A 13,564-nucleotide genomic window follows, 5' to 3' on the forward strand; every position below is an offset into this window, starting at 1 on the left:
AAACTAAGTCCGTAAGGAGATTCTTTTTCATACTCAAAATGCGTTCTAATATAGAATGAATCTCCTACATCTGATTCTACAATGCGGCGATAAACTAAGGAATCAAAAGAAACACATTAATTAATAACTACTGGGATAAAAAAAAAACATAATCTGCATAAAAAGTATTCTGTGAAGATGTTCCTGATAAAGCCCACATCAACATATATAACCCAGTTCATCCTCAATTCTCACTGTGTATCTGTAATTATTTTACCTTGTTGTTCTTCAACCATTTATGTTGAATAAAGATAAAAGGATATCTTGGTACCTCCATTAGGCGCATGATGAAATGATGCACAAAAAGATGAATTTGTCCCATCTCTGTTTCCTTATTATAGTATCTAACTGATCTGCAAATGCTGTAAAAAACAATTTTGTTCCCCAGCTCTTCCAGGAGACTTTGATTGCTCCAACGGAGCATGCTAAGCTGTGTATGGTGGTTCATTCCTGTTACCCTAGCACAAAAGAGGCAGGCAGGAAGACCAGGCACTCAAGAACAACCTCTTCAACAGAGTAAGTTCCGACCTCACTGGGCCACTCGAAGCACCCACCTCAAAAACATATAGAAAACACAAAAACAAACCAAAAGTGGAGTGTTTGGCCAAACTGTTCACAGTGCCAAAGCTATTAAAAAAAAAAAAAAAAAACCAGAAGTTATATATTCTTTAACATGATATTAACAATTCTGTATATTGCTTAGGAAATACCAGTACAAAACTTGGCCACGATCCACATATCCTTGTATATAACTCCAATAGCTAACAAAGACAAATACTCTTCAGACTATAAAGGATCGGCTGGCACTTGACTTAAATCATAATGCCATAAATGCTGATCATATTTATCTTTCTCTGTTGATGAGAATAGTGGAAGACTATAGAACCTTAAATGAAGTTAACAGAATAATTCAATCATCCTCAAATAGAAATTATTTATCATGAACTACATTTTTAATGGTTTACTTTCTTTAAGACACAGTCTCACCATGTACCCCTGACTGTCCTGAAACTTGGAATGTAGATCAGGTTGGACTCAAATCACAGATCTTAAATGACCTCAAATCACCTACTTCTTCCTAGCAAGTAGGGATACATGCCTAGGTCATCATGCCAGGCTGAAGGCCTTGTTTGAAGGAAGTGAACTCATGATCCTCTTAGGTGGGGCTCCTGAGTGCTAGGACTGTGGGCTGCTACCATCCTGACCCCGATTGGCTTTGAACAAGTGATCCAACCCTGCAACCCCCCAGGTTAACTCTCTCCATCTCAGCAGTGTCTTACCATCCTTCTTCTTCTGAGCCAGGATGGTCACTTCTTCACCTTTAGGGAGGTCAAGGAGGAAAAGGACAGCCTCTTCTCTTATGATATTTGTGAAATCTACATTGTTCACCTATTAAAATTAAAAAAGTATAAATTTATACTAGTTGGTTTTAGGACTATAAATGTATTTATTTACTCAGAAAACAAGTATTTTCCAAGTCTAACTTGCCAATAATATATTTAATAGGAACTTTTTTTTTAACTTTGGGGAATATAAAACTCTCTAATTTAAAATAAGCACATATGAAATTAAATAAGGTAAGCAAAAATGTAAACTCAGAATAGTTACAATATTACCTAATATTAAGATAATCTATTACAAACCTATGTAATTTAGACTCAAAACGACAATATGTATTCACTGTCTCTAGATTTAAAATCCCTATTCACTCTACATAGGTACCATGTGGCCTAGCTTTTTTATTAATTGCTGAAAAGGAAACTATATACAAAAAGGGTTAAAAAGACCAGACATGCATTATGGTGCCCCTGTAACAGCAACTCTGTAGTGGATGCTATCTGGTTCTCAGGTCAGTATCTAACTATATTAGTAAATTTCTAAGTTCCAAAATGAAGTTGAAATTAAATCTACCTGAGTGTCACCAATAACAAAGCAGAATTATAAGCAACTGTAATCCTAATACCTCTAGGAGATTTTTCTCCATGCATTAAAAACAATAATAACAAAAAGTCCAAAAGGCAAATAATCCAAATGCTGCGATTGTTTCCATGGAAACCCAGCGTGAGCCATTTAGCAGCTGCTTCTAGATGACGTATCTCCTGACTCCTTCAGATCGGGATCCCGAGATAGGTAAGGTAAGAAAGTAAGGGCTAGAGTTTCAAATGCAGTCAGCATTGTCACCATGGAGTGTTCAAATGCAACACAAGTGCACCCAGGGCAGACGCTATTAGCAAGAACCTAATACTACGTCAGGGGGAAACGGCTAAGTCAGAGATGGTGCCATGACTTTTATATGCTTAAGGTTGAAGGGAAAGGAGGATAGGCCCCAAGCACAGGAAACTGCTCATGGTAAAGAAGATTCTGGCTGTGGACTGCTCATTAAGAAGACTTGTCTCCAAAATTGCAAGTCAAGGCAGCAGGAGCAGGGGTCGCATGCCTGAGTCTCCAGAGAGAATGTTTCTGAGGACTGACAACCAAATGCTGCTAAGAAATCACAGAAATTGTGAGGCAAGCTTGACTCCGTCAGTGATGGCTGTGAAAATTCAGATTCGGTTGTGGATAAAAAGCCAGGTCGAAAGGCCACTGGGTATTTGTTTAGAGAGAGAGAGAGAGAGAGAGAGAGAGAGAGAGAGAGAGAGAGAGGACTATGAAGAATCAGGAGGGAAAGAAGAAGAGATGCACAAAGCTACAAGACTGTAGAGCAGATGGGAGGCTTAATTCAGCACAGGGAGGAGGAAGGCTGAAACAAGAAAGAGACCAGAACAGAGGCACCAGGCACCAAAGAGAGGAGATATGGAAACAGTAAGCAATAAACCCACACAGGATAGACCGGTGTTCTTATTTAAAAACTGGGACAGAGCTTACCTACCAGTAGCCGAGCACATATAAACGTTCAGACTCTTTATTGAAAGAGGAGTGAGAGACAGATGAAGACACTATCTTAGCAGGCAACACTATCATGGAGGAGAAAGCAGAGGAGAGAAAGCACCAGTTGTAGATTACTCCTAGCCTAAGTTCTCCTGGCTTTTGCCAATGATCACCTTTCTTGTGGGGCTTGAAGGCTGAAACCCAGGCAGCTTACAGATTTGCCTGATATAAACTCCACCCATCCTCCTGGATATGAGCACTCTCTGAAATAAGGAGTCTGAAAGGAAAGGTCAGCATTTTTATGAGGACTCCTCACTCTCATGGGAAAATAATACCCAAAATTGCTGGCTGGCAGCCTTGGACAATCCAAATGTTTAACTAAACTTTAAAAAGACTATTTGGTAGATGGTAGAGGGATCTAAAACATGTTTTCATTATAAGGTCTTTGAACAGCAATGACTTCAATAAAACATCATTAACAACATAACCAAAAAGCACACAAGAGTAAAGGTGGAATGACAGGTGACCGGTCTAATGCAAGCTAGATATAAGCAGTTCTTAATTTGAAACTTAGGTGGTTCAAGAGACTGTACATAAATTATAGTCTAATCACAGCAGTAGGTCTGTTATGCCTGGCATCTGATGACCTAAGACTTTTGAATCCGCTTAAGATGATATACTGACATACCCTGAGAATTTGATCACCTTCCTCTAAGCCTTCTTTGGCTGCAGGGCTATCTTCTAGAACGCCAGCTACAAATATTCCGACATCATTTCCACCAGCTAGTCGCAAACCCACACTATCTCCTTTTCTGAATTTTACCAGTTTCATGCTGGGCCTGTTAAAACAGATATTTCATTTCAAACAGTTAAAAGTCACAGCAGGCTGCTACAGCAACAGCTACATTCAGAATGGAATACAGGACCATCACTTCTAAAGCCTCCTATAGAGCACTTATGTATTAAGTAAAACTTAGTACTAGAATTCAAAACCAGATTTAATAGACGCTCTAATTTCTTGTTAGAAAATAGGTTTTGAAGTATCTAAATTTGATGAAGAAATAACGCTTTTTGTTACCACTCTATAATTATTCTTATAAACAATGTCTTTCCCAATTCTTACTCAAGTATATATGGTAAATTCCCAATAGCTAAAAAATAAAACCAAACCCTACTTTTCTACACCAACCCCACTGAATGAAAAGTCTCATTTAATATAAAGAGAAGAAAATATTCAGTAATTCTCTTACTTTGAGAAAGTTACAAGCAGTGTCTGGTATAGTCTCTACAATCAAGACAGTGGATTTAAGTTTGGTCATTGGTGCTTGGCTCTTTGAAGTACCCTTAATCTGCAGCTCTTTTTAACTTTGAGATAAGAACTGAGGTTATTCAGCAGTTCTCGATTAGACCGACATCTGTCGCTGTCCCCTATGTCCCTAAGAAGAAGTGAAGGAACAGATGCATACATGTCCCTCTAGTATGCTGGGAGCAAATACTAAAGAACAACTTACACAACAGCTGAGCAGAAAAGGCACTGGGCAAAGTGCTCTACCCTGCTGACTAAGCTCTCACTGTCATCTCCACAGAACTAAGAACTAGTACCCCACTCTCACGATTCTGAGCATGGAACTCAGAAAGATCCCTTTCCTCTTCATTTATAAATGAATTACCAAATTATTAGAACCTGTCATAAAGCCAAATACATGAATAAGTGAATTGAGGGAGTAATTCTGGTACTTTTGAACTGACAAGTTAAAAACTGCCAACAGCTTTTATTAAGTATAAAATATTTTAAGTATGAAATATTCACCATTGATCTGGCTTGCTTTCTTCCTTCCCTTTCCCTTTCCTTTCCTTTTTTGGATTTTCAAAACAGGGTCTCACTACATAGCCTTGGCCATACTGGAACTATGTAAACCAGGCTGACCTCCAAATCACAGAGATCTGCCTGCTTCTGCTGAGACTAAAGGTATGTGCCGCTACGTCAAGCCATCTGGTTCTCTTACCTGAAACTCACTAACTAAACATAAAAATCAAAAGGCCACAGGTTGGACAGGTCATACTTAGTCAGGTCTCCTAGAACCCTTAATCCCTCCCTGAACGTATATACCAGCTTTATAGTAGGTGGTCTTAATCCTTTGGTTGTCCTGGTATCCTGTTTTCTAACCAAGTCAAAGGTATCTCACAGATTCCTCACCAAAACAAAACAAAACTGGATACAGAGAGATCCTTTAAATATTTTCTTGAAAGTCCTAGGTCCTTCGGAATCCTCTGCTAACTCTGACTAGTGCAGAGCGCCACATGAGGTAGATCATGAGATAGATGTGGCTTAGTGGATCTGTACTCGGGTAAGGCGATGCTAGACAGCAGCTTCCAGACAATGACAGGTTTTATACTCTGCCCTTCCTGCATTATATCAACTTCATGCAACAATAAAACCCATCCGTTTCTTTTCCCTCAAATCTACTAACTGTTTCAATGAAAGACTCTCAGAGCTCAGCCACTGATACTGCAGACATGCTCAAGTCCTCTCTGCGCAGCTGCTCTTCAGGGCTTTTTTGGAGTTGCCCTGATATCTTACTATAAGTTCAAGCGATCCCAAGAATGATTCACTTACTCACCTGTTACTAATACTAAAGCTCTACTACTCACCTACTTCTGACGCCTCTGCTTCTGCCTAGGCACTGGGAACAACACGGGCAGTATTGTATTTATTTAGTACAGAAAATACTGAGGGCTGGTAGAGTTCTTGGATCTACTGCATCTTAGGAAACCATGTACTCTGACATCATGTCCTTTTTATGATAAAAGCAACAGATTTAAAGACTATGAAGGTTTAAATTGTGCTCACAAAATTTTATGAAATCTACCTATAAAGTAGTAAGTAAGTGGTATGGACTCTCAGTGAATTCTGGAATGCTTTTTCAATCAGAAGTCCTTTTCCTCCAGGCAGCACACTGAGATGCTCTTGGCTGAAACAACTGAAGGTGTGCTGCTGACACTATGGCACATGTCACCCATTAGGAGGCACCAACAAACAGACATCAGCTCAGAATGTCAGTGCTCACTATCAAGTATTTATCTTTACGGCACAGAAAGCTTGTGGACATTCTGACATCTTAGTAGAAAACAAATCTTTACCCTTTAGTTACTAACCTAAGAACTAGCAAAGAAAAGATAGTAGTAAAAGAAACAAACAATGGTTGCTTTGCTGTTGTTAATCATAGTACTCCAAGCACTATACACAATGCTATAGGAACATGACTTTCAAATTGCACGCTAAGAAACATCTAATAAATACAAAGGTCACTGTGGCTTGAAAACTCCATTACCTAAGTATCCCATCTTCATGAGTTGAATTAGGCAGAACACCATCAGAAGGGCTGACGGGTAAATCCACATCTGGTTGTCCAACTTGAGCATACACAGGCTTCGGTTCTTGAAAAAAGAAGAAAAGAAGACTTAAACTGTCAGGACTTATCAAGCCTCATGAGATACTGACAGGAAGGAGGGTAACAGAAAAACAATTATCAAAGGCTCCATGCATTTCTCTGCATTGCCATGCTCATTACACAAAGATGTCTTTTCTAATACCCACATTCCTGCCTGCCATTAGCCAACTAGAGTAAGGCAGGCACAATAGAAGCCAACAGTTCCAGTATTCACCTAACTTTTGTTTAAGTGTTTGAAGGCAGTCAATCTAATATCCCCACGCCATACCTGTAGTACTATGTGATGAACCCAAGGTCACCTGACAGCGTGGTGAGCACTCTGCCACCCCTTAGGTCTGTAATATTTATCTTTCTAATGAGCATGGATGGAAAATATCCTCCCTTATCGCAAGCAGCTGTTAAACATGAATAACTATACTTAGAAAATAAAAACATTCATGAAGTTACTGGTTTATACTCTTATCATAGTAAGAAAAGATGTATGTATATTTAGAAAACTCCACATTATTAGCAATACTTGATCTTTAACATCTTCTGCAAATGCTGACCATTGCCCTGCTCTGGCAGCAAAGGCTTCTTGGTTACCAGGCTTACCTGGAAGAGTGGGTGTCTGCTTCTCATTTTTCTCAACTGTAACTTCTTCCACTGCTTTGGGTGTATGATCATCTGCATGTTTTACAGGAGTTGAGATGGCCCCAGGTTTAGACATTCGCTCTTCCTCTCTGCTCCGGAGACTAATCATGACAATAAAAACATGAGGAGAGTAAGGATGATTTTGAAAAATACTTCATGAGAACAGAAGAGATAAGACAACTTTAGAACCAGGGGAAAGTTTCCCAACTTAGTAATTGAAACAAGGATGGCAGGCAATATGCATGTCTTACAAACATGCATGCATGCACATGTTAGCATTAAATGTAGGCTCCCAGACACATTTATCAACCACACTTATTGTCCAGAAGCAAACATCACACCCTCCAAAGAGCTAGTAAAGACAGCTCCTAAAGACAGAAACATAGATGTGTATGTGTGAGTGCACGTGCACATCATATGTGTATTGTAACCAATACTGAGGTGCATATATGGAGAACAGAGGACAGCTTTGTGGAGTCATCTCTCTACCACCCGCATGTGGGATCCACCAGTAAAAAATCCCTTTTACAACTAACTGAGCCATCCTGCTGTCCAGTTTTGGTTATTTTTTCGTTTGTACATAGCATAGCCCAATTGGATGAGGAACTTTACATTGGCTAAAAGCTCCATAAAAAATGGTTATTAAAGATGGAAATTTTTATACTTCACATTAATGGACTTTACTAGAAATAGAGGCTCTGTGGTTTATCTACTATGTAAACAAAGTAGCAATCAGGATCAACAATGAGCAATATTAAGTGAAAACCTGCGAGTGAAATGACTTGGAAACCCTATAGGATAGAGGTTTGCATCCATATGAAAGCTACTGTCAAATGGCTGCACAGTACAAGGTTTCCAAATGAGATAACTCCCACAAATGTCCTTCCCAGACACTGCAGACAGCAAACACCCTGCAAGTTCATCTGGCAACACAATGTAAATTCTCTTAACATTCAGTGACCAGAGGCTGAGCCCTTCCAAGAAGGCTCCACCTGAGGCCTGAGGGCATGAGGTTGTATTGGCAGGCACTTTGCCTTAGAAGATGAAGAAACAGCTGTCTGTACTTCTTATATTTAGACTTAGCATCACTCCTAGAAGCCAATGCTTTGTAGTTCTGTTTCTTTTATGTTTAGCTTCTTTACAGTAAACTGTTCCCATAATCCGAATTCACTCTCTTGATCATAGCTATGCTGACAGGCTTTCGCTCATATTTCTAACACTCAAGCACCCACCAGACTGCAGATATCATTAAGTTATCAAGGCTTGCCTTAAGCTTGCTCTGTAGTGATGTATCCAGACCTTGAATTTGTGATATTCTTTTGCCCAGTATCCCAAGTAGCTGGGATCAGAGGTGTAAACACCAGACCTTTTATTAAAATTTTAGTAAGAAACAGTTGAAGAAAGCCTTTAGGGAGCCTTTTCCCACTGATGTCATTCGGCTTTTGCTCTGATAACATCTAGAGCACATGGGAGGAGCTGACGGGCGGGTTTAGAAGGAGAACTGTATCACACTGATCAACAGGACCATTCTACATTTCCTCATCTGTAAATAAGGGGTTTCATAGTTACCTTTTACATATATACAGAAAATGACCTTTTTTTTTTCTTTTACAGAAACGTTTATTTTATGTGCATTGCTGTTTTGCCTAATATATGTCTATGTAAGGGTGTCAGATTCCCTGGAACTGGAGTTATAGACAGTTGTGAGCTGCCATGTGGGTGCTGGACATTTAAACCCAGGTCCTCTGGGAGAGCAGCCAGTGCTCTTAACCACTGAGCCATCTCCTCCAGCCCTGGAACTGACTATTTTCAAATTTCCTATTTTGTCTATTTTGATTCTGAGTGAGCAGAAAAGCTTATCACTATGCCTTCCACCAGACTACCCTGACCATTTCATCAGATGAAATGATTCATCTGCAGAAAGCTGGGTAAATTGAAGATCACATGTTAAGTCGATCTCGTAAAGAAAAATATCTTATGCTATCTTTTATATGTGGAACCTAGAGTGATAATATATACATCTAAGTAGAAGGGAGGCCATTTGGGAAGAGGAAAGGGACAAGAAGAAGAACTGTGACAGAAAAGGGTAATGGATGTTTGAATATGGACAAACTATATGTTTCAACAAAAAATGTCGCTATAGAACCCCACATTGTACAAATAACACATTAATAAAATTCTTATTTATGTTCTGTGGTAGTCTGAATAAGAATGCTCCCATAAACTCACATATTTGAATACTTTATCCCTACTTGATGAACTGTTGGGAAGGACTGGGGTCAGTCCTCTCCTTGCAGCCAGTTTGAGATGGGTCTTTTTGTTGTTTTGCCATGTGTATGCAGGCTGGATGGCCAGCAAGCTTCTGGGGACTTGCTAGTCTCTACCTCTCTCACCTAGGAGAACTAGGACACAACTTTACATGTGCTCTTGGGATTTGAACTCAGATCCCCACTTACACAGCAAGGGCTTTACAGATTGAGCCATCTCAGTGCTTGAAATTGCTACTACAAACAGAACATCCTGGTCATTTAAATTCAAGAGTCTCAGAGAATTCTAATGCTATGTGTGGGCTATAACAGTTCTAAGGCCTGGACCCCAAATATAGCATCTTGGCACAAGATCTGAGTTTAAGTTGGCAGGGTCATGAGCTGGGTCATGAGCTATGTCAGCAAAAGATGCCCCTGAACTCAGGGTTTGGTATAGGCATTTCTTTCAGGAGGAACAAACAGTAGTAACAAGAATATTTAAAACAGTTACAAACTCATTTTTTTGAAAGCAGCACTTTCAACTACTTTAGAAGCAACGACTTTCAATTAAAAAGGATATGCTCTATTTAAATATGATCATTTTTATAACTTTAAGTCAATGTCCTGGGTCTCTGATGAGTTGTCTAGTTCATGAAATTAATGTGTAATACAAAGTGTACATCTGAGCAATTGTAAGAGCTTTTACTTTAGACGTTTTCATTACTGTTCCTGTTTATATAATGGAATGTTGAATTTTTAAAAAGTCACAGGACTGGTATTACATATAAAAATCCTTAAAGCTCCTAAAAGAGAGGAGGACATCATGATATTATTTGAAGATAATTAATATTAATAATAATTAGTTGAGTTTTCAAAATGAAGTTAAGGATGCCAAGTTGTTGCCAAGACTAAATAAAAACTAAAATAGCAAAAGGAACTTTCTATCAAATTAACAGTAATAATGAGATTCCATTTTACCACTAATGGCTACCTACCATCAAGAAGATAACAAGAGCAGGGCAGAGTAGTAGGGTGCACCTTTAATCCCAGCACTGAGGAGACAGAAGCCAGGCCAGCATGTCCTACATAGTGAGACCTTACCCCATAATAACAACAACAAAGATAGGAAAAAAGAAAGAAAGAAAGAAAGAAAGAAAGAAAGAAAGGAGAAAAGAAAAGAAAAGAAAAGAAAAGAAAAGAAAAGAAAAGAAAAGAAAAGAAAAGAAAAGAAAGAAAAGAAAAACAAGTGGCCACAATTCAGGGGACAGAGAAATCCAGGGTATTCAACCTTTGACACTGCAACATGATGTTATCTACAAATTTACAAAGTTCACACTCAAAGGAATGTGTAATAGTTACCCCAAAAAAAGTCACACACACAAAAAAAGGCCAACACACCAATTCTATGCAAACAAAACAAACAAACTCTATCAATCACTATGGAAATCAGCACAGATTCCTCAAGACCTCAAGAAGTTTAAAACAGATTTTCTATATGACCTAGCTGAATCCCTTTCAGATATAAAGCCAAATAAACTAGACGGTTGCATCACATTAGTCACAACAGCCAAGTTAAAGAATCAACAGATGAGAGAATAAAGTCAAAGACTGTCTCTGTTGTGTGTTCTCTCTCTCTCTCTCTCTCTCTCTCTCTCTCACACACACACACACACACACTATAGAGTTTAATTCACTCAGAAAGAATCACATCATGACATCTATAGGACAATGGACAGCAGCTGACATCATGTTAAATGACATAAAACAGACTCACAGACAAGTATCTCATGGTTTCAGTCATGTGGATTGTAGTATGAGGAAAGGAAAAAGGACAAGCAGGGAGGCAGAAGGTGGAAGAAGTACTGGAGTAAAGCCCAGTGCTTGGGAATGCATGCTAACAAAAGTAACAAACCAAACAAGAAAGCAAAGAGAACTAACTTCCTATGATTCAGAATTTATCTGCACTCCAAGTAGCTACATTCTTGAAACTCTGATTACTACTCTTCCCTTTTTTGCAGTTTCTAGGTTAAAGTATGTGCTAAGTTATGACTGCCTCCTCCATGCTCCCACTAGAGATGTTAGTTCTATCTCCATGAGAACGCTGTAGCAGAATGACATTCAAGGTAATATGGACTTTTTAGAATAGATAGCTTACAGCAGGTAAAAAACAATCAATTAAAAACAATAAATCAATTTTGCATTTGATACACCATAATAATCCTTTAAAGACCATTTCAAGCAAAATAAAGACTGAAATCCACATAATAGACCCATAGCTTGAAGTGTACCAAGGATGGATGGCGTTCATATACCTAAAAGCTAAGCAAGATGTAATGACAGAAACCAAATATTCTCTGTTACTACTCGAGTAAAGACAGATACCTTTATGAATGCACAGCTTTAACAGGTTTTTTTTTTGGGGGGGAGGGGGAGACGGTGTCTTACGTGTCCCAAGCTGACCTCAAACTCAGTGTGACTGGTCTGTGTCAACTTGACACAAGTTAAGAGTCATCTGAGAGGCGGCAGCCTCGCCTGAGAAAATGCCTCCATAAGCTCAGGCTATAAGCAAGTGTGTAGGGCATTGTCTTAATTAGTGAGATGAGGGAGGGCCCAACCACGGTGAGTGGTCTGATCCTGGGCTAGTGGTCCTGGGTTCTATAAGAAAATCGAGCTGCATAAGTATCAAAAGATGGCCTAGTCAGCCATCACTGCAAAGAGAGGCCATTGGACTTGNAAACTTTATATGCCCCAGTACAGGGGAACGCCAGGGCCAAAAAGTGGGAGTGGGTGGGTAGGGGAGTGCAGGGGAGGGTATGGGGGACTTTTGGGATAGCACTGGAAATGTAAATGAGGAAAATACCTAATAAAAAATATTAAAAAAAAAAAGAAAGAAAGAAAGAAAGAAAGAAAGAAAGAAAGAAAGAAAGAAAGAAAGAAAATCGGCTGAGCAAGCCATGAGAAGCAAGCCAGTAAGCAGCATTCCTCCATGGCCTCTGCATCAGCTCCTGCCTCCACGTTCCTACTATGCTTGAGCTAATTCTGACTTCCTCTGATGATGGACTGTGATGTACAAGTATAAACCAAGTAAACCCTTTCCTCCCCACGTTGCTTTGACCATGGTGTTTTATCCCAGCAACAGTAACACTAAGACACTCATTATATAATTTAGGATGACCCTAAACTTCAAATTTTCCTGTCTCTACCTGTAAAGTGCTAGGATTAGGAGTCTCTAGCGTGTAGTTTTACTGGGGGCATCCAACCCAGGCATTTCTGCATGCCAGACAAGCACTCTACCAACTGAACACCACACCAGCCCAGATGCTGTGTTTAATAAGCACTTCCAAAGTTCTCAGTCTTTTCTCCTGCCTGTTCACTTTCCTACTCTCTGTCGTCTGGTGCATGGCCTATCTTCATTTGATGCCTCTTAGTAACTTCTGTGACTCTCTGAAGTTTTGAGTCACATCTGCATGCAGATAAAATTTCAAGTCAACACTTTCTAGCTCTAATCTGTCTGTTCAGCCAAGAGACTAAATTTTTCTCTTCTCTTTAATGTTATATAGTCACAGTAAAATTATATGTATTGAGGTGTTTGATATGTCTGCTTGGGCATATGTACATCACTCGCAATGACCATAGTTACATCTCCTCGAATGCAACTGTGGTATCTGATGAGAATACTTACGGCTTTCCTACATGACAACTAGTGACAGTGCACTGGGCATTCTTTGACAGCACCTCCTCACTACTTCTCCTTGCCCAGCCTTCTTTCCTCTCGTTCTGTGACGTTCAAGTGTCTTTGCTTCCAGAGGTAAGCTCCCTCATGTGTTTCTCTGTCCCCTGAATAGCCTTGGCTATGTCTATGTTCCTCCTTTCACTGAATCATTATTCTATTACACATGTACGTCTCTGTAGTTTTATCCATGACAGACAGGCTGGCTCTTAACTGTGGTTACTGTGAATAAAGTCTATCCCATGTCTACAGATCTTTATACTGTTAATAGAGCCTCTGTGCTACCAGCCAGAGCTGAGCACAGATAAGCACTTCTTTGGCTTGCCTACGCACTACCTAGCATCTTGTTCTTAAAAAGAAAAAAGAAAAAAAAAAAGGACTGTCTTCTATTTATACAAGTTTTAACTTGAGGATGAAAAATAGACACAATCTTAAATAATAAAAGAAATATTTACCTCCTAATCTTATTTATAAGTAACTCTAAATGTATTTTGTTTTTACCTGCCATTGCTGGGCTGCTGTGGAGACTGTGTGGAATGATCGGAGGGCTCTGAACGTTGGTCAGGAGATCGTGACTGGCTGCGGCGGGGTGGCCT

The 13,564-nt window shown here is 39.4% G+C and overlaps 1 protein-coding gene across 10 annotated transcripts in view; it reads right to left on the reverse strand.

Annotated features, from left to right (window-relative positions):
- The window catches only part of Tjp1 (tight junction protein 1), a 233,112-nt gene that overhangs the window by 26,922 nt on the left and 192,626 nt on the right, over nt 1-13,564 (reverse strand). The window lies entirely within an intron of this gene.

The sequence above is a fragment of the Mus caroli genome, chromosome 7 (assembly GCF_900094665.2).
Source record: "Mus caroli chromosome 7, CAROLI_EIJ_v1.1, whole genome shotgun sequence".
NCBI lineage: Eukaryota > Metazoa > Chordata > Mammalia > Rodentia > Muridae > Mus > Mus caroli.